The sequence below is a fragment of the Pogona vitticeps genome, chromosome 3 (genome assembly GCF_051106095.1).
Source record: "Pogona vitticeps strain Pit_001003342236 chromosome 3, PviZW2.1, whole genome shotgun sequence".
Lineage (NCBI taxonomy): Eukaryota > Metazoa > Chordata > Lepidosauria > Squamata > Agamidae > Pogona > Pogona vitticeps.
In genome coordinates, this window is record NC_135785.1 from 252258371 (window position 1) to 252279446 (window position 21076).

The 21076-nt window shown below is 41.6% G+C and overlaps 2 long non-coding RNA genes across 2 annotated transcripts; one reads left to right on the forward strand and one right to left on the reverse strand.

Moving 5' to 3' along the window:
* Nucleotides 1–1298: 1298 nt before the first annotated feature.
* On the forward strand, nt 1299–7631 carry LOC144588085 (uncharacterized). Its single transcript, XR_013543427.1, has 2 exons — nt 1299–4630; nt 4675–7631. It is a non-coding gene; the product is annotated as an uncharacterized LOC144588085 (long non-coding RNA).
* Nucleotides 7632–7980: 349 nt separating this feature from the next.
* On the reverse strand, nt 7981–17844 carry LOC144588083 (uncharacterized). The gene is made up of 2 exons (XR_013543425.1): nt 8294–17844; nt 7981–8254 (listed from the first exon to the last, which is right to left on the reverse strand). It is a non-coding gene; the product is annotated as an uncharacterized LOC144588083 (long non-coding RNA).
* Between the last annotated feature and the right edge of the window lie 3232 nt (nt 17845–21076).

Below are 21076 nucleotides of genomic sequence, written 5' to 3' on the forward strand. Positions count from 1 at the left end.
CCAGGCTGATTCTAAAGCCGAGAGTCTGAGATGGAAAAATAAATCTTATGTTTCTGGAGAAGAATCCCAGACAGCAACACCGTCTGACTGGATTTAAGAGACTTCGGTGGATGCAGTGTGGCTGGGATATGTTACTCTTTGCCTTCTCTGGACTTTGTGAACTATAAATAATAGAATCTGGTGGTTTTCGGGAGAAGGAGCTGACGTGGCCGACTGGACTAAGGAGCATTAAGGGGTTAATGAAGATCACAAGACGAGCTCCAAGGACAATCTACTGGACAGTTTGAGACTCTGTGACTGTTGTTTTGTTTGTGACCACGTGTGAGTTTAATAATAGAAGCTTGCTGAACTCAGGAGAAGAAGAAATAACTGCGTCACGGTTCTAATTGATATTGTATTTGCTGGGCTAAAAGTTGATTTCTATACTACAATATTTGGACAAAGATTGGAGGGAGATCTAAGGGGAGGTTTATGATGAGGGGTTTGAATTGTTGATAAAATTGTGGAAACTGTGGAAGGATTTCTAGGGGGTGATTACTGTGGTATTTATACAAACCCCAAAGCCTGAGATGGACCCCAAAAATTCAAAAGAACAAATGGAGACTTGGTCTGTTCAATCCCAAAGTTCTGGAATAGTGGTGCAAGAAATAGAAAAGGAATGGCAGATTAATATACAAAGGCTAATATTAACAGGGTTTCAGCGAGTGAATGCAGGTCTTAGCAAAATAGAAAATTTGATGAAAGGGACGAAAGAGGGGACAGTAGATGTCAAACAAAACTTAAATGAAGTTGTACAGACTTTAGAATCGTCTGTATTAGACATGACACCAGGTAATATGAATGCAGTAGAGAGTTATCCAGTGACCCATGCAGCTTCCAAAATTAAAAAGCATTATGACAAAAATCTTAAGGAGGCAGAGATACTGAAACCAGATAATTTTATGGTGAAAATATGGGAAGTGAAAAAAATGGATATTCTGTCAGATGGGCTGAAAGACTGTTCAATTCAAAAAGAAACTGAACGATGGGATGTATTGTATAAATGGCAGCAGCTACCAGACAATGTTGGAATAACATAGAATAAAATTAAAATTAAATGATAAGATAAAAGCAGGAGGGTAATCAAACTGTGAAAAAGCAAAAAGTTGATATGTATTAGTAATATGAATTGATTGGATGATGTTATACTTTATGCTCTCCTATCCCCCAAAACCATTTTTCCTTTCCTACCCCCTCTTTCTTTCTGTACCCTCTATCCCTGTTCCTAAATAAAATAAAATTATTAAAAAAAAAAGACCCCACTGTACTAAAATCCCTTCCTGCACAAATTTTGACCGCAGCTGCACAACATTTGACCACAGTAAACAGTATACTTATATTCTGCCCTAAAAACAATAAAAGGATGTGACCGTCCAAGAAAGAACTTAAAGCAAGTTTCAATTAAAAAATTCCCATATATGAGGATAAAAAGAACATGAGTTATTGTTTCTGTTCCTCCAGAATTACAAGAGGTTTGCATTGGCAGTATGCGATCCTTTTAAATTTCTCCTCCTGGAGTGTTGATGATAGAGCATTTAGCTGAACAGGAGTGAAAGCTTGATGGTGCTTTTGTATTGAAAATAAATAAAAATAATTTCCTGTTTTAAAATGCAGCAACGCTGTTTCAATTAGAATATTGTCTGAGATTGCGATCATGTTGCCTGTTGACCTCTGTAATATGTTGTCTTATGGCTTATCTAGCTACATCATATCCCATAAGGATAAGCCATTCTACAGAGAAGCTGTACCCTCCAAGTTTAGCAAACAGAAAAGAAAAATGTTCCTGCTTAAGGATCCTGTTAGCTTTGCCCCCTCCAGTATACCCTTCTTTCTTTTTTTTCTTTTTAAAAGATTTTCCTGGCTATAGAACATTTTGTAACTACTAAGCATGATTAGTTTGCAATGGCCTTTTTTTTTTTGAGGGGGTGCCCCCTTACGTTTGTTGTTAATGGTTTAAAACAAGGATTTCTGCAGATCTTGGTTTCCTCTCAGCATGTAGACATTTCTCTCTAATTGCTTAGTGGCCATCTGACCACTTTAAGTACTCATCCAGGCAGAACATTTATTTCCTTATATGCTCCCAACTGTGCACTGATGTAGGCATTTTACCACTGTCCACATGATAGCTAGGATTAAAATGTTATTTCAGTTTTTGTCACAAAGAGTTTCTTGTCACAAAAGCACAGAGTTCTAACTCCTGTCCTCTGAAGACGCCGTCCACAGAGACTGGCGAAACGTTAGAAAGAACAACCTTCAGAACATGGCCAAAGAGCCCGTAAAAACCCACAACAACCATCAGATCCTGGCCGTGAAAGCCTTTGAGAATACAGTGAGAAAATCTCTGGCTTTTTGGTTTTTTAAAAAATCAACTCCTGAAGCTGTTTTTGTTTGTTCGTTTCACTTTCTACCTTAAAGCAGAGTTCAAGCAACAAGAGCTTCTTGGGCCAGAAACTTCTAATTTAGCGCTAATCTACAAAAACAACAACAAACCCCAGATCCATCAGGGTTTCCTTAACATTTGACCATTGTTGTTTTTGAAGACAGCGGGTTTCTAAAATGAATCAGTAGCAGATGTCCACCTCCAAGGGATCCCACCAGTAGCGTTCAGTTTAGAGCTAATCTACTAAACAACAAATCCAAATGCTGCAGAGGAGATCATTTTTAAAGTAGTTCTTCTGGATTTTTGAAATGTTTTTGAACCATTTCTTGAAGGTTGGCCGATTTTTTTAAAAAGAAGAGAAGTGAGGTTTTAAGAACATGGGTGGACATAAGCCTCAGGAAGATTTGTACTCATTAGGCACCAAGCAGCACCAACCAGTTCAAAATTGTTGTGCCGGGGGAAGGGAATAAATGCTCTGTCTAGAGGAACCCTGGTATTGTCAGCACTTATTATCCAAGTTCACAGTTAGGGAGAGTCATGATGCTAAAATTGCTGCAGGCTCAGCCCTCTTTTGCTGCAGGGTAAGTAGGCGATCTGTATTAGCCTGTTGAGAGGCAAAGCAGTGCAGAGATTTGATAGAACGTGTGGTATGACGGGTTGCAGTTATGTGTCAGTTGTGAATCCTTGCTTCTGAATTACTTGCTGACAAAATAAAAGGCTATTTAACTTGAGTGCTGCAGACTGCTGGGACCCTAGGGTATCCTAATTATTTAGCAACTGACAAAGATTATTTTTATCTCCAGGCACACAGGTCTTTAAAAGAAAGCACCGATGACAGCTGCAAAGGGAGATGAGCTCAAGGCTTAAGATTTAGTTTGTTTTTTTTTCTTTGAGATATCATGCTATTTTCTTGTCTCTTATCATTTTCACCAAAATTGCTTATTTCTAATTAAAACATTAGATCACTTCCTGGTTTGTGAAATGTGAGTGTATGAGATCTTAAACAGATATTTACACTATTTTATTTTATTTATTTTCTGGACGAGCATACTATAAGAATACTTCATAGCCAGCCCCTTTGCCCAGCAATATACCTATCATCTTATACACTAAACTTCCAGAACTATTCCCATAGGTACCAGAAAAGCTCCAACTGATGGAAAAGAAGCATTTGGAAAAGTTATTTTGGGGGTTGGAGGTGGGAAGGAGGGAACTAGGACTCTCAGAATCCTCTAAAGCTGTTGCCGTGACAAGAAGCTGGAAAAATATAGTGAAATATTATTTAGTTTCCTTAAATGGCCAATTCTGATAGTACAATTTGAAAACACTCACAAAAATAAAAAAAAGAAACAAAACTATATTTCTCTTGCCACTTAGAAGTGACAAGAAAATGGCATAACATTTGAAACATTTCTAGCAAAACATCTCTAAGAATGAGAGCTCCTTAAAAGTAACACTTTAACAAGAAAGTTATACTTGTGACATTCTAAATGCAATTTTGTGACTTCTCACATTACTTTTGGAAGGCAGTGCAATCCAGACTCTAAGATATGGTGGCTGCTGAGGGTTTGGAATGGGTAGCCGTCCGTTGGGCTGGCACAACTCCCTTGTGATCTCAAGTCTACTGGCACAGCTGGATCTGCTAGCACAACTAGTGAGATCTGCTAGCAGAGCAACAAACAAACAAGCAAGCAAGCAAGCAAGCAAGCAAGCAAGCAAACAAACAAACAAACAAACAAACAAACAAGGGTAGAGAAGGAGAAGAGCATGGAAGGAGCTGGGTTATGCCAGATCCAAACCAGTCTCGGCTCAGATTCACAGCCACTATCCTGGTGCAAAGTTAGTGCAGTCGTAAGTTGTTTCCAACATCCCTAGGCTGGGCAGGGTTTGGAGCTGGCACTGCCTCATTTGGCTTAGGGCACAATATTCAGCTGAGAGCTGGCTGAACTGATACTGAACCATTGGTGAATCCAATCCCCATTCAGCCTAGTATGCTAGAAATTACTTAAACCTATCCTGACCCTGATCTAATTTTGTGCTTGCATAGTGGCTATGAGTCCGGTCTGAGAGGGGTTTAGATCTAGCGTTACTTAGCTCCTCCCCTTTTTTCTCTCCCCTGCACTTTGCTCTCCTACCAGTTATTTCAGCCAACACAACACTTGAGCGGACAGATGTCATTGCGTCAGCAGATCCAAGATTAGTCAGCCCAAGGTGATTGTTTCAGCACAAGGGTGATTGTGCCGGTAAAGGGGCAGCTGTGATGGCACAAGTGTTTTCTGCCCATTCCAAAGCCATTACAGCCAGCAAATTTTTAAATTTGAATTGCACTGCCCATCTCAAGGTAGCCACTCTCAACCATGGTGGCCAGGTATATTTACACACTCAGAAGCCAGCTATATATGAGTTTATCCTGCTCTGTTGGCCGCTCCTGGAATGCTTGAGATTGCTCTAAAAATGTCAACTACACAACATTCTTGTTAGAACATTCCAACACATCTGGGATTGGAGCTAATGGGTATGGTTACATTAGCGACCGGGAGCACTCTAGTCTGGTTATTCCAAATAAGCAGTAAGCTCCAATCCTAGAGCAAACTGGGATGGATTGGTCCCCATTAGGGACCAGCTAGAATTCTCTAACAAGAATGTTGTGTGTTTGACCTTTTGAGAGTGATCCCAACCATTCCAGCAGGGAGCTACACAGTGGGATAAACTCCTGTAGGCAGCCTCTATTTAAAATGATTAAGGTCAGTCTAAATGAACATGGTTTTCTTGTTGTGTGATTGCTCCAGTGTTTGGTTGGGGATTTCTTCCTCCCACACGTGCTGATATGTAGAGGTAGGTGATTTGGCCATAACTATAGATAGCACCATTTTGAAGAAAAAGAGGCATTTTTGCTTCAATTTTATATATATATAAACCCAAAACCTTTCCACTGTTGCATTGCATCTCTTGCATTGCTGTACAGCAAGTCAGACTTGCTGTATTTTTCCATGTATAAGATGCCCTCACGTATAAGATGCCCCCCACTTTTCCAAAATTAAGAAATTTAAGTAGGGCTTAGGAAGTGTAGGGGGAAAGGGATCAAAGCACTGCAGGATCGCTTTGATCCCTGCTTTCCTCTCCATTTGTTTTTGTTCTCTCCTCAGCTTATTTCTGTGTATAAGACGGCCTTCAATTTTTAGTCTAAAGATTTTAGACAAAAATATAGTCTTATACACGGAAAAATACGGCAAGTCCGACTTCACAGTGAGTCGAGCGACTTGAGTCCCCATTCCTGCTCTTGCCACAGTCCTTCATCATGAGAGAGCAGCCCCTTATACAGCTGAGCTGCAAAACTTAGCTCTTATCTCTAATCAGTGACTGAGAATAAGAGCTGAGGTTGTTGGATCAGATTATGCAACCTTTTCTGTAGTGTCATGCTAGGTAAAATATGGTGAGGCTTTGAGAGAGAAAGAACAAGCTTTACTGAAGAGCTGTGTTCAGAAGGGAAATCTTAAAATACATGTGGCTCATGGATTAAAGATTCCATTCCATTCTAGCATCTCCATTTCTGGTTAATTCAGAGGTATTGTATTATTATTAGAGGAAAAAACAAACACCAAATCCCCATTTTAAATTAGCAAATTACAGTACTATCATTCTTATGCTACTTCATTTTTTTCCCCAGGCTATGCAGAATCGGTATGTGTTCATTTGTTTTTCTCATCATGCAAAATATTATACATTTTGCCCTCTTAACGTTGTGTGCTTTTTAAACACTGCACTGTTAAATATATGTCAGACATATGTTTTCTGTTTTTTAACAATTGAAATAGCCACCTAAACGTGCAATTAAACTGCCAAGGAGATATCTCTAAAGAATATGTGGAACTATAAGTGACCCAAAGGTTGTACTCCATGGCAACAAGAGATACCGCTTTTTCAATAAAAGAAACATTTATGAAAGAGACGAAAGAAGCAGCGAGGAGAATCAGCAATCAGCAAAGAAAATCTGTGATCTATGAGCAATTGTGCTATTTTGACCAGCAAAGTTTGAAAGAATCTTGGTGGTGCTGCCCTTGATCCGATGCACTGGATTTGGAGTTAAAAATAACTCTGTTTCTGGGTCAGCAGTGACCTGAAATAAGGCTATAAAGATATAGAAAAATCATTTCCCTTCATCCTACTGTAACAGATAATGGGGGGGGGGGGGAAACACCCTCACATCCCTCTGAGTCTGTAAAACTCCTTGCCACTCCACCACAGGATTTTCCAAATAGACTAGTTTTTGCTACCGTCCATTCTTTAAGGCTTCCTGGTGGACTGGTGCTCTGAAAACCCAAAGCTAGACTATGAGAACCCTCCAGCATAGAGCTCAAAATGTTGGATTTTAAAAGGAACTGTTTTGCTGCTACCATTATTGTTTTTTCTGTTCCCACAAGTAATTATTTGCCTTCTGTGTTAATAACTCTCTGCAGTGTCCTTAACAGAAGGACAAAGAGTGAGGGTAAATGCTGTCTAATTCTTTGTTGGCTCAAAGTTGCTAGTTAAAAGTAACAATACTGTATTGTTGGTAATTAGCTATTTCTGAGCTCTTGTAAACAAATGACATCTGAGCATGCTTGTTGGGGGATTTTGGGAGTTGTAGTCCAAAGAACAACTTTCCTAAGGTTTATCGAAATTTATGAATGAGTCGGAACATGGTCTAATCACAGGGCATACGGAGAACCGGGTTACTTGGAAGTCATATAACAGGCTACAGATTGGAGTTGGCAGAACGAAAGTAAGGCAGAGTAAACGGGGGTTTTGCACAGTCCATTGTGAGTGCAGAGAAGAAAGGCAATTTCATACCTAATGTCAGTACATTCTATGCCCTTCAACATATACCCTGGAAGACTTGATGCCAGCTACTCCAAATACTCTTGACATTGCCCGTTTTTGGGTGAAAACTATCTGGTGTATTTATTAATTGTAATGTGGTGCTTCTGACATGAACAAAGAAATATTGACTAAGACATTGGTAATGTCTTACCAAAACATAGTGGTGTGGGTTTTTTTTGAAAATAAAATGAAAGTTTAAAAAGTGTGCTGCTTATATACGGTTTGCAAGTGATGCAGGCTACACATAAATAAATAAACAAACAAACAAACAAACAAACAAACAAATAAATAAATAAATAAATAAATAAATAAATAAAAAGCAAACAAGCAAACAAGCAAACAAATAAATAAATAGGACAAAATTCTGTTGGTCCTGTACAATGGCAAACATTCAGACTTACTGTACCTAGTGCTGCCACCTAGTTTTCATACTCGTCTTCAACTTCCTTAGGGAAGCAATTGCAAAATCATTTTCATGCTTGTTTATGTGACAGATGCAGAGTAACAAGGGGGAAAAATACGGTGCAATTGCCCTTCTGCCTACGTTCCTGCCTTCAGTACATTTTGGCCCCAATGATAGTTTCTAAAAGTTTTGCAGAAGCTGTTGCTGTCAGAAGCCTATTAAGGGCTGTTTTACCCAAACAAAGTCTCTGAATCTATCTTAGCCAAAGTTGAATTCTCTGTCAGAATAGAGACACAGCTTTCTTGTCCCTCCAATCAGCATTTGACACTTCTCAGACAAATAAAAACAAATTTCAGTTTTTTCAATATTAAAGTGGCCATCTCTCTCACTTTCTTCTTTTTCACAGAAATACGTTCTGAAGCAGCTATCACTATATGGACCTGCAACATAATAACTGCACACAAGACACACTGCTTTTCAGATTTTCAGTGAAGCCTTTGTTTTTAGAGGCCTTGTTTAACCTTAAGCAATATTTTAGTAATAAAAGCACTATGGATCTGCTCATTACTGGCCTGTAATGTCATCGCTGTGATAGGACCACAACTATCAACCTGTAATAAATGAGAATTAGATGTGCTTTATTTGCAGTAGTTTCACTTGATTCTTAAACTTTGAGGAGTCTTTATTTTGAGGATTCCTCATTACGAGGAAATAAAATTTACGGGTCAACTTTGTAAATGTGAGGGGAGGAATTGTCTCCATTTCTGAAATCTACATTAGCCGGAATGTGTAATGTTGGGGATAGGGGAGATGTTACATAATTTTGCTTACATTAAAATTTTATAATTTTTCCAATACGTTTTGGAGGCTATAATGCTCCTCTTCCCTTTCCCATTTAATTCTCCAAAACCTTTGGCATATTATCAATACACATCATAACCAAAGAGTTTTGAGACATAGCGTTTCTTGAGAACAGGGATGATGATAGTTCTTCTTCCACATCAGTCTAATCACATTTTTTATTCTAATTCAGAGGCCCTTCTTCTAGTGGCAAAAGTGGCAAAAGGTGGTCCCCACTGGCCAGAATGCTGTACCCCAGCATCCCTGCCCCTTTATAACCCCTGATTTAAAATACCTTTCAACAAATTGCTTGAAAAATCTCATGAAGCTTTTTAGGGTCCGTGAGGAATAATTTTGCCATGTGTCAGGAGTCTCCACCATCCACAGACTCCAATTCCTTATATTATAAATTAAACATTTGCCACAAGTACAGTAGTTTCAAAAGGATATTTTCAGTACAATGATTATTTTAAAATATATGTTGCCAGTGAGGTCACAGGAGTGGGTAAGGCCTTTGCTGGTAGGAAAGTGATGACAAACCTAGACAACATCTTAAAAAGCAGAGACATCACCTTGCCGACAAAGGTCCACATGGTCAAAGCTATGGTTTTTCCAGTAGCGATGTATGGAAGTGAGAGCTGGAAGGCTGACCGCCGATGAATTGGTGCTTTTGAATTGTGGTGCTGGAGGAGACTCTTGAGAGTCTCCAGGACTGCAAAGAGAACAAACCTATCCATTCTGAATGAAATGAACCCTGAGCGCTCACGGGAAGGACAGATCCTGAAGCTGAGGCTCCAATCCTTTGGCCATCTCATGAGAAGAGAAGACTCCCTGGAAAAGCTCCTGATGTTGCGAAAGTGTGAAGGCAAGAGGAGAAGGGGATGTCAGAGGACAAGATGGTTGGACAGTGTCATCGAAGCCACCAACATGAATTTGACCCAACTCTGGGAGGCAGTGGAAGACAGGAGGGCCTGGCGTGCTCTGGTCCATGGGGTCACAAAGAGCTGGACATGACTTAAGGACTAAACAACAACAAGGCCTTTCAAGATCCAGGGAAGAGTATGTGTGGTCCCTGGACCTCTGGAGGTCACCCATGCTTAGCCTAGTGCCTTCTCTCCATCTGAGCGAACATCTTTTTCTTACAACCTTAAAAGTTCAGAGCCGGAAAAGACCCTACGTATCACTGAATCCAACCCCTGTCAAGGAGGGCTATTGGGGAACTGAATTGCAGCCAGATACCTAAAGCACTGACCTTGTTTGTGGAATTCACTCACCTGAAACGCTTCCCTGATGCACATGAGATAAACAAGATATTTATCATTGCTTTTGCAGAGGTGCTTTACAGAGTGGCAAAAAACATCTGTTTGTCATAGCACATAATTTTCCTCTTGAATTTATATTGCCAAGAACCAACAAGATACTAGCTACAGTCTCTCTTTTCCTCATCTTACTGTGTCTCATTCTTCATTCTCCAAAATTAAAGCGTCCCCCCCCACTCTTCTTGCAATTTCTGTTGACTCTGTTTCCTCCAGATTTAGTGTATACCTAAACTGTTTTCTGGAAGTAAGTACCACAGATCTGCTTACTGTTGCCCTGTAGCACCATCACAGCTGATGGCCAAACAGAGGTATTGCAGCGATCATCTCAGCAGGACATGCAGTAAGAAGTGAGGATTGAAAGTGCTTAATTTGGGATGAATTGTGCCTTTGGACCTGGACTCTTGTTAATTAATTTTGTGGCAAAAGAGTCAACTTGATAACTTTGGGAAACCAAACACTCCCTCCATTTCTAAATCCAATATTACTCAGAAGTTGTAACGCTGGGGTAGGAAGTGATCCATCATATTAACAATATTGTTTTATTTATATTTCATTGTCCCTTCAATGAGCACAGTTCACTCCCCTTCCTCATTTTATCCTCCTAAGCACCTCGTGAAGTATGATACATAAGTTATTGGTGGAATGTTGTCTATTAAGCTTGATGGGAGGATGAGGATTTGAACATGATTCTTCCTAGACTTTGTCCGTTCTTCTACTCTCTACACCATTCTGACTGTCTTCAGTCATCTGGAACTGTAGAAGGACTTGTCCAGCAACAATCTCAAAGTAGACAAAACTAGTGTGGTCTTTTAAACCCTGGATTACTATTAGAACAATAAGTCTGTGACAAATACTGTCTAAGAAATGATTTGGCCTTCCACATGGTGGCAGCAGAAACTAAAGTAAAGAGAGTAGTAAATTTAAGTTTTGTTGTTTTAAAAAAAAAATACCACAGAAATCAGGACTTTTTTTCCTACACTGAAAAAAACCACTGTACACATTAATATTTGGCATAACCTTATCATGTTTCAGGTGCCAAGTTAAAACATATTTTATTCGTACATGTTATGTTCAATAAGAGTGAAGTGAAACATTATTTCAAGCATTGCACTGCAACCTTCCCCGTGTTGTCTCACATATAAAGTATTTATCATTAATTTTATGGTGTTTGGTGCAAATTCTTTTAGCATTGTTCTTAATAGAACCATTTTATTGTAAGCATCTCCGACAGATCCATGGGGAACTGTAAATATTTATCTGAATAATAAGTGAGCATGTAATTTTTTTTTAATCTAATGGCTATAGTTTTAATAGGGTCAGAAAAGTGTCACAGATGGACATGTATTTCGGAATAAGTTATCCATTTACATTTTCTGGAGCAGAAAATCAGATCTAGCAGAAAAATAGAATGTTACTGTGTTTCCCCCAAAATGAGACATAAACTTATATTAATTTTTGCTCCAAAAAAATGCATTAGGGCTTAGTTTCAGGAGATGTTTTATTTTACAGTCATGTCATCTTCTTCTGGTTGGTGCACAATGGTGGAAAGTGAGGTTTCACTTAACTGGGGCTTATTTTTGGGGTAGGGCTTATACTACGAGCATCCTGAAAAATCACACTAGGGCTTATTTTCAGGTTAGGTCTTATTTTCAGGGAAACAGGGTACACACAAATCTAACCAGGAAACATTACATTCTCATAGAATTTGGAAAAGTTACTTATGGGACTACAATTTTTGGCATTCATCACAGCCATTCAACAAACCAACTTTTCCAAATTCTTCATTTTCATGTGACCCTCTCATGGGTAAACACCAGTCCATGAACAAAAAACAAAACAAAACAAAACAAAAAGTTAAATCTGTAGATCATGTAAAACTCATGTCTCCTACAGATTATATTTTTCCCAATCCAGGAGGGAGTTTTGAGATTTCTAAAAATTTACACTTGTATTATTAGTCAATTTATATTATGAATCCATCAATCACTGCTATCTAGGACTTGAAGTGGAATAAGAATGATAGTAATCGTATGTCAAGTGGGAGCAAGTTCCAAAGTGATGGAGCAACTAACGAGAAGGACTGGTTTCGAGTGGCAGATTTTCAGGCCTCCCTCGGGGTCGCTACCTGCAACATCCTAGTGTATGAGATACGGGTGGGACGGGTAAACGTTTTGAGGGAGAAGCTTTGAGACAGGTAGCAAGGCCCTATGTTAAGGGCTTCAAATGTTAACATAAGCACTTTGAACTTAGCCCGGAAGCATATAGGCACATAGAGTGCAGACACACCAGGACATGAGAAATATGATTGACTTGTAATGTTCCAGAACCCATCCTGACCACTGTTTTCTCCACTTGCTGCAGCTTCCAAACAGGCATTCCTGGTCATGGCTGAGATTTAACTTTTCACGGAGAGAGCCGGGTCCAAAAGCACACTCAGATTTTGCATCTGATCCTTCAGGGAGACCCCATCAAGACCACGTGAAGGACCATCTATTTGGTCAGGGGTTTCTCCCTCCCCCCCCACAACAGGACCTCCATCTTGTCAGAACTCAACTTCAACCTGTTAGCCCCCGTTCAGTCCATGACGGCGGCCATGTAGTGCTCCAGGGTCTGTACAGCTTCCACTACTGAAGATGAAAAGTAGAGATAGAGCTTCGTGTCATCAGCATACTCTAATGACAGTGAGCTCCAAAACCCCAGATGATGAACAGCATAAGGGAGAAGATCAGCCCCTCTGGGACACCACATTGCAATATCCACAGGAATGAAACATCCACCCCCAGCTGGACCCTCTGAGACTGACCCTCGAGGAAGGAGCAGAGCCAACAAAAAAGCTGAACCTCCAATCCCCAACTCTGACAACCAGCCCAAGAGGATACCATGGTCGATGGTATCAAAAGGCTGCTGAGAGGTCCAGGAGAACCCTCAGGGTCACCCTCCTATTGTTAGCTTCCTGAAGAAGATAGTTAAGCAGGCCGACCAAAGCTGTCTCATTCCCATGGCGCAGCCTAAATCCTGACTGAAATGGATCTAGACCAGTGGTTCTTAACCTTGGGTTACTCAGGTGTTTTTGGACCGCAACTCCCAGAAGCCTTCACCACCAGCTGTGCTGGCTGGGGTTTCTGGGAGTTGCAGTTCAAAAACACCTGAGTAACCGAAGGTTAAGAACCACTGATCTAGATGATCGGTGTCATCGAAGAGTGTCTGCAAATGACCAACCACCACCCTCTTGACTGGTTTTCCCATGAATGGAATGTTTGCAACAAGACAATGGTTGTTGAAATCATCCGATGGAAAAATTTGGCTTTTTTAGAATGAGCCTGATCACTGTTTCTGTCAGACATGGAGGGAGATTTTTTTTATTATTTTTTTATTTTATTTATTTATTGTCATTGTAAGTAAATACACAGTATACCCATACAATGAAATTCACAGACACCCAGAGACCAGACACATGCACACACATAAAATTCCCCAAACACTCCCCACCCACTAAAAAATCCCCCAACACTCCCCACCCACTAAAAGTCCCCACTAAAAATACAAACATCTACACCGCAGGCCAAGTAACACAGTCCAACTAACTATTCATTACTGGTGGTCTTTAAGCTCATTATTAAGTGCAATTATAGCTCTGGGATAAAAACTATTCAGAAAACGTGTGGTCCGAGTCTTAATTGTTCTATATCTTCTGCCAGACGGCAACAGTTCAAAAAAGTTATAAGCAGGATGGGAAGAGTATCTCAGGATGCTGTGTGACTTCCTCAGACAGCGAGATGTGAAGATGTCATCCAGGGTTGGTAGCTGGAGCCCGATGATATTCTGGGCAATTTTAATGGTTCTCTGTAGAGCTTTTTTGTCCGCTACAGAGCTACTCCCAAACCATGCCAGAATGCCATAGGTTAGGACACTCTCAATGGTGCTACGATAGTATGACAGAAGTAAATGCTGAGATAAATTTAACTTCCCGAGCATTCTCAGGAAATACAGCCTCTTCTGTGCCTTCTTTATTAGCATGTTGGCATTTATATTCCATGAGAGGTCCTCTGAGATGTAAGTGCCCAGAAATTTAAAACTACCAACTCTCTCAATTTCCTCGCCATTTATGTACAGTGGTAAATGTACATTTCTCTTCCTCCTGAAATCAATTATGAGTTCTTTAGTTTTTTGATGTTAAGTGTGAGATGATTTTCTCTCCTGCAAGGAGGAATTGATGATCTCACAGGTCCACTCTGCCGTGCACTCTCTGTAGAGACATGGGTCTGAGTGAGAGGTGGTAGGTTTGGAAAGTGCCTTGTCAATGTCCTCAGGTATCACTGGGTGAAATTAACCCAACAAAACCTGGCCACTGGGGCACTGGACATCTCAATCTGACTTGTTGCCTCACTAACAGAGTCCAGGTCTCTGCAGATGGGCTCAATTTTAGATCAAAAATGGGTTGTGAAGCAGTCACAGGTCAGCATCCGGTCGAGGCCCCCAATGTTACCCATCTCCAGTAAAGTCGTGGAACATTTTAAAGAGTTCCACCTGATGGTTCGAGGCTTCACCAATACACCTCACACAGCAGGCTCTATGAAGACGGCTATGACTATTAACATTTTAATTGCAAATATAAAATAAATGAGGATGGGGAAAAGAGAGAGAAATACACAGAATATGTTCATGGTTTAGGCAAACATCATCTGACCATATGTTCCCCCCAAAAGATCTGATTGAAGTTGGCATCTGTATGACACATGTAAATGCATAGGGAAAGCCACTAAAGCACTCTGAGCATTGAACAATGCATAGTAAGCGTTTGTTGTTTTAGTCTCAGAACTTAATTTTGGCGATCATTCTTTAGCTTAGGATGCTTCTGATGTACAGCAGCTGGTAGTACGGGCCAAATGACAAGCAAAACAGATGGATCCTGCTTCAACACTTGTGTCTAAATGAGAAGTGGGCAGCTGTGCTCAAAAAGGCTTTGCTGGAAAGACACTATGAGCCTTAGGGCCTCCAGTAATTTTGCTCTTTTGGTTCCATGTAATTAATGACATTTCTGAGTCATTTTTATAGACTTGGCAGAAGAAAAGCACAGCTGATAGACATAATCATCAGCCTACAGTCATCTCTACTTGAAGGTCTTGCCTTCCATCGAGAAGGCCTTTAGAGCTGTTCTGCAGTGGTAGAAGGGAGAAATGATATCTAAGTGAAACCATGTTTCCTTGCCACCAAACCTCGAACAGTTTTGTTCTAACAATTCCAAGCTTGCCCAATGTGGTTATCATGCCCCCAACAAAGGCCTCCTCTAGAGATAACAGAGGATGGTGAATTAAAAAAAAATGCCCCAAACTCTGAGGTGTCGTGTGAGGTGAGATTACTGTCCCTAAAGACCTCAGACTTTCATGGGTAGAAGAGGATGACAGCAGCACAGACCCAGAATCAAATGGGAATTTTGGAAAAAGCTCTCCTATCTGTGGGAGTGAGACTGAGCAGAAGCACGAGATCAGCTGGAAGTCAGCCTGGCTCCAAAGGAGGTCTCCTTGGGAGGAAAAACTTCCTTGGAAGTAGGCGATCTCTTCTGGACAAGGGGTCTGCTCCTGGAGAAACCAGTTGTTAAAGTGTTAGGAGATGAAATCTGGGTGGAAGCCAGACAGCCAGCAGGGCACAGGGAAAGAAAATTGCCTGCTACTATGCCAGCTGGTACAGTTTTCCAGAGTAGCCACTTTCTGAGCAGAGACGGTTTTCTAATACAGCTTCATGTTTTGTTATTCATTTATTTTATGTATTTCAAATATTTTTAACATGTCTTTCTCCTAAGAAAGGAGCCAAAAGGTCTTACATCATTAAAACACATTTCATCTTCTTTTCCAGGATTCCCCTCCCCCCACCAAAAAAACACCCAGTTACAACCTGTTGAATGAAGGACTCTTTAGTCTCTATACAGTATAGAGAAAGGAAGGCAAGCATTCTGTGATCAGTGTCTGGCTAAACTACTTGACCGCTGGGATATCAAAGCAAACAGCAGCCACTTGCAGTCGTCGTCGTCGTCGTCGTCGTCTTCTTCTTCTTCTTCTTCTTCTTCTTCTTCTTCTTCTTCTTCTTCTTCTTCTTCTTCTTCTTCTTGCATTCTTGCATTCTTGTATTATGTCTTTGTAAGCCACCTAGAGTGGTCATATCGACCAGATAGGCGGGAAACTGTATAAATTGAATGAATGAATGAATGAATGAATGAATGAATGAATGAATGAATGAATGAATGAAGACCTTGATCTTCTCCACCCCAACTGAAGGAGACCCCCTGAATCAATGGAGCTTAGTTAAGCGTTGACTTGCCAGGTTGCTATTGATGCAATAAGTCTACTCCAACTGATATAACCTGTGTTTGTATTGTGCAAGGACTACACATCTTTTCCCCAACAGCTCACACTTTGAGTCAAGAGAAGGAAAGCAGATTTGTGTCATTATTTCAAACAACGCTGTGAATGCCTTTGCTAGCAGACAGATCCCACATTATTTTGCAGTTTACCTCTCCTTAAGAGGTTGTGCCACCTATGCCAGTTTTGGGATTAAATGGGGATAGATCATTAAACAGAAGAGGAAAAAGAGAAAAGGATTTCTAAATAAACAACTGAGTGCCTGTTGAAACATTTTTCAGAGGTTGGCCTGTTTCAATGGGCACTCAGTTGTCTACCTAGGAAGCTTCCAGCAATTTCTCATTCACCCACATATTCTGCCTGATTGTCCTTTAGCAACACTGACACCATTGGCAACAGAAGGAACCCTGGCCTATTGCTAGAAAGAGAATTGGATATGTAGGTCATTATTAGAGTGAAAGCTGGCCTGGGCTTTCGAGAGGGAAGCCAATTCATGAGGATGCTTGGCTTTGCTGTTTCTACAGAAACAGCCGCATTTAAATTCTACATGAAGGTAGCAAGTTGTTCCCTTTGGGCTCTCAGCTTTTTTTTTTCATAATAGGAGTGTGGAGGAGCTGATAAAGAGGCAGCAAAGAACAGGTGTGGCCCTTAACCCGGAATAACCACGCAAGACCAAGCATATGGGTTAAACGCGGGCCACACTTTATAGAACTCTATTCAGTTCTCATCAATATTGCCAATCCTTTGGCAAAGGGGGGGGGGTCCTGCTGTAGTGCCTTTCATCTTGGGTCCTCAAATGGCCATCCAAGTGGGCCTCCATTATTCCCTTTTTAACGACCATGGGATAACAACCGGCCTCACTTTTGCCCGGACCCCATGCCCCTCGCTCTGTGCCGACTGAGGGTCTGGGTGCATCCCCAGTGCATCTTTTCCTCCAAGCACTGAATCGCCCGATCAACAGTGCTGGGAGTTCAGATGAGCGACAATTTCCTGTCTTTACCATTAAAACCCCGGTTCCAATTTCTGTCCAATCCGCACTACCAGCCAGTGTGACCGATGACTCATACCACCCCTAAACAGGCCAACGCTCTTAATCCAGTGTGGGATAGGCAAAAAATCCCCGCCTCCACTGGCTGATCAGGAGACGGGTCAAAAATTCCTATCCGGCCCCCAAGGGCGATCAGCTAATCACACACTAGAATATAGGGCGGGCGGGCGGAATGCCAAAACATACAAGGAGAAAGTCACAAGGTGTGCATGACCTTATATGCCCTCCGGTTCACACGCCCCCCCTCCGCTGTTCGCGAACAGCCTCATAATCTCGCGTGTCATCCGTGGAATTGGCAAAGGACCCTCACTGTAGAAGCCTTTGGTCCCAGCGGTGTCATCATTGTCCTATTTGTGAGGTAGGCTTTTACAGGAGACCGAAAAGTAGCATTGAAGAGAGCTGTAGGTGGTACGGCGTCCATGCCCCGTTTCACACTTTGCATTGTGCTCACTTATCTCGCCAGAGGCTGCCCTCAATCTCATCAGATTCAGCAAACGGTGTAAGGTAGCCAGCTAATGCCGAACATCTCCGATCCAATACACAAACCTGCTAGCCTTGCTCAAAATGGTACAATGGACCCACTAACTCTCCCCAGGATTTTCCCCTTGGCTCCCCTCGGTTTCCGGCACATCCACTTTGTGCAACGTACATGCACAGACCTTTGTGTTGCACTGATGAGCCCGGGGACCCACTGAGAATAAGACGGCACCCAGGTTTTGAAGCTGCTTCTTCCTCTTCTTCCAGCAATGCTTGCTCTGAGATTGGTCTGCCTACCTAAAGACCCTGGGAAGCATGCCAACTGCCAGAGACTTCAACGGAGGCCCGATGGGCTGTCAACTCTACTTTCAACCTATAATGGAGTATGGTTAAAGAAAGGTATGTTTATACAGTAAAGCAGTGTTTCCCAGATTTTTTGAACTGTTCCCTTAACTTGCTGGTCACAGTGTGATACTTTGATGGAGGAGGGAGAAAAGGGAAGGGCGGGGGGGAAGACTGGTTTGAGTAGTACTTTCATAGATTTCATGGTGCCCCTTGCTGGGTTTGGGAGCACCCCAGGGTGCCACGGCACACTGTTTGGGAACCTCTGCAGTAGAGGCCCACTCAAGGCTTATAAGGAAATAGCTTCTCAAACTATTCACGCCACAGCTTGTGACTCAACCAACATGGAGTATTAAAAGCAAAGAAGCGTCATTGCCTCAATGTTAATTAAAATGTCAAAGACCAGAACTTAGATTTCTTGCTGGTCTTAGCCCTCCAAAGATGAAGTCCATTGCCCCGTGGTGAGACATCAAGTGTGGGAGGAATAATTTTTATCTTGAAGCAATGTGCGCGCTAAATGACACAACGATAAAATTATTCAGACATTTCCAGTTACTTGTGTTTCTACTGGATTAAAAAAAGCTATGCGTTTCGAGTTCATCCGCTCTCTGAGGCATGTCTCTATCCTGCCACGTTGCATACTGAGAACCGAGATAATGAAGTTTAAAAGTTTAGATATAAAAAGCCAATCAGCATTGATATTGAATGTATCAGCAGTAATAAGAAAGCATCCTCCTCCTCGCTGTGTGTATTTTTCATATTTTATTCTAGAAAAAAAAAGAGCATACAAATGTCACCATCTATAAATATTGAGACTTCAGCTAACCTTTACATCTGGTAAGGTTTATATCAAAGGAAGACCTATTACCAACAGCTATGCTTTATGAGATGAGGGGACGACTTTTTCTTCTGTTCTTGGTGGATTTAATCAGTAAAGATTAATGAGCACTGATAGCTAGAAAATGCTTAAATCAGCATGATGGTTTTTGATATCTGGTGGCTGTTAGCTGTTGGCCACTTTGCCTTCTTGGGCAAAAACTGAAGGCAGACAATTGGTGCAAACAGACAGACAGACAGATAGACAGACAACTAGAAAGACTCTCTCTCTCTCTCTCTCTCTCTGTGTGTGTGTGTGTGTGTGTGTGAGAGAGAGAGAGAGAGAGAGAGAGAGAGAGTGAGTGAGTGAGTGAGTGAGTGAGAGAGAGAGAGAGACTGTTACAGTGCTTCCATGAAGACTCAACTACTCTTCAGACCTAGGACCTTACTCTCCGCGTACAGGAGGCCTGTGCTTCTCAGATGGACCTCAGAAGTGATGCAGAAGATAGTTTGGAGGCCACTGGGAGAACTGCTCAGGAATAGGGTGTCTGCTCTAAGGAAGGGTCTTCTTCCCAAGCAGATCAGTTGCTGAAATGAGCTGAAATGTTAACAGCTGAGCTGTTGGGACAAGGTGGGGGAAGCACAGGAGCCAGCGATATAAGCCTGGGCTCTGGCAGAACAAGGCTGTGAGAGACAATTGGGTGCCCTGAGCTTCTTCCTTCTTGCCTCATTTTAATCTGCGGGTGCCTGAAGTTGAGCTGTGTTAGTCTGTCTCTCAAATTATCTCTGCCAACTTGTTATTCTGAGTTTGGTAGACCCTAGACTGCAACTTGATTAGCTGTCTTTCACTTGGCTTATTTGACTCACTGGAAGGACTCAGTTTGGCCAACCTTTGCTCTGCCTTCTGACTCCACACTGGGACTTTCCATGCCTGGTTTGTCTACTTACTGTTGACCCTGCCTGTATTCATTCTGGACTTCTGCAGAACTTGCTATTGGAAGAAACACACTTGGAAAGAGGACAACGTGGCCCTCACATCACTCCATGCTCCTGGGCTGTGGATACAAAAATGTGGTGTACTCCATACTATAGAGCAGGGATCAGGGAACTTTTTTACCTTTTACCCCCCCCCCCCAAAAAAAAATTATATACGCCGACATTACCCACTTGATTTGAAAGGAAAGAAATCATACATTATTTGAATTCAAAATCTTATTGAATCTACAGTATTCAAAATTACTTTGAAAGCTTCAACTGACTTGAAAACTTCAGGTTTTGGAGAAATGATGTTGCTTCATCTTGGATATGAGAGCATCAATATTGGGGCTCTGCTCATCCTCATTACCCCCAGGAATTTCATTTTTACCCCATTTGGGGTAATTTACCCCTGTTCCCTGACCACTGCTATAAAGATACTGGAAGGACTTGTTAAGAACCTAGGCACTGCTGCAGGAATCCAGGACCCGAGTTGACGCTCTGCAGCACATGTATCAGGAGCCCGAGAAAAGCAACCCCTGCAACGTACCTTTCCACACTGGAAACTGAAGGGGCAGACAGCTAGGGGTCATCAGAAGAGTGCTAAGTAGCAACATGCAACCTCAGGATCTCACTTTTGCCGACTTCTCCCTAGTATAAAGCTTGGCATTGCCTTGCCTTTCCAGGAGTTCCTGATGGGCATGTTGCTTCAGCATACTGCCTTCTAAAGGGGCTGTCCCAGCACTGGGGTTGCAAGGGCTGTTGGAGGCCTCAGCTGAATTGTGCCCCCCAACACCCCTGATTTAAAATAGCTTTCAACAAATTGCTTGAAAAATCTCATGAAGCTTTCTAGGGTCCATGGGAATAACTTTGCCGTGTGTCGGGATTCTCCATCATCCACAGACTCCAATTCCTTATATTACAAATTAAAAATTTGCCACAAGTAGTTTCAAAAGGATATTTTCAGTACAATGATTATTTTAAAATATATGTTGCCAGTGAGGTCATAGGAGTGGGTAAGGCCTTTGCTGGGAGGAAAGCGATGACAAAACTAGACAACATCTTAAAAAGCAGAGACATCACCTTGCCGACAAAGGTCCACATGGTCAAAGCTATGGTTTTTCCAGTAGCGATGTATGGAAGTGAGAGCTGGACCATAAAGAAGGCTGGCCGCCAAAGAATTGATGCTTTTAAATTGTGGTGCTGGAGGAGGCTCTTGAG